We start from the raw sequence: 548 nt of genomic DNA, 5'->3' as shown, positions 1-548 counted from the left end.
GGGGTTGGGGGTGGCCGGGACCCCACGGCACCCCCTGAGCCCCCCCCAGCCTTCCAGAGCCCCCCCAGGGCCGGTTCAGCCCCACCCCACCACCGACACCTCGTCCAGGTACAGCGGGAACTTCACCTGGTTCTCCTGGAATGGGGAGGGGCTGCCGGGACCCTCATGGACCCCACAGCACCCCCCCCTTACCTGCTTGACTTTGGCCACATCACGGATGAAACTCTCGTCGTCCACGAAGTCCCGGAGCCGCCGGAGCTGGTCCAGGTCGGAAATGAAATCCTCCCCGATGCGCTGGGAAAGGAGGAGCCCAGGTGAGCCCAGGTGAGCCCAGGTGAGCCCAGGGGAGCCCAGGGGAGCCCAGGGGAGCCAAGGTGGTCCGAGGTGGTCCCATGGAGCCCAGGTGAGCCCTCACCTGTGAAATAACCTCGGCCAGGCCAGGGTTGCACATCACCAGCCAGCGCCTCGGGGTGATCCCGTTCGTCTTGTTCTGGAACTTCTGGGGCTCCAGCTGGTAAAAATCCTTGAACCTGGGGGGGGGGGGGGGG

At 66.8% G+C, this 548-nt stretch overlaps 1 long non-coding RNA gene across 1 annotated transcript; it reads right to left on the bottom strand.

Annotated features, from left to right (window-relative positions):
- Positions 1-92: 92 nt before the first annotated feature.
- On the bottom strand, positions 93-537 carry LOC113979608. Its single transcript, XR_003537925.1, has 3 exons — positions 416-537; positions 193-294; positions 93-135 (listed from the first exon to the last, which is right to left on the bottom strand). It is a non-coding gene; the product is annotated as an uncharacterized LOC113979608 (long non-coding RNA).
- Positions 538-548: the final 11 nt, after the last annotated feature.

This window comes from Neopelma chrysocephalum, unplaced genomic scaffold (assembly GCF_003984885.1).
Source record: "Neopelma chrysocephalum unplaced genomic scaffold, ASM398488v2 Primary Assembly neopelma1_85838, whole genome shotgun sequence".
Lineage (NCBI taxonomy): Eukaryota > Metazoa > Chordata > Aves > Passeriformes > Pipridae > Neopelma > Neopelma chrysocephalum.
Note: the sequence above shows the minus strand (reverse complement) of the source record. Positions and strands in the feature narration are given on the sequence as shown.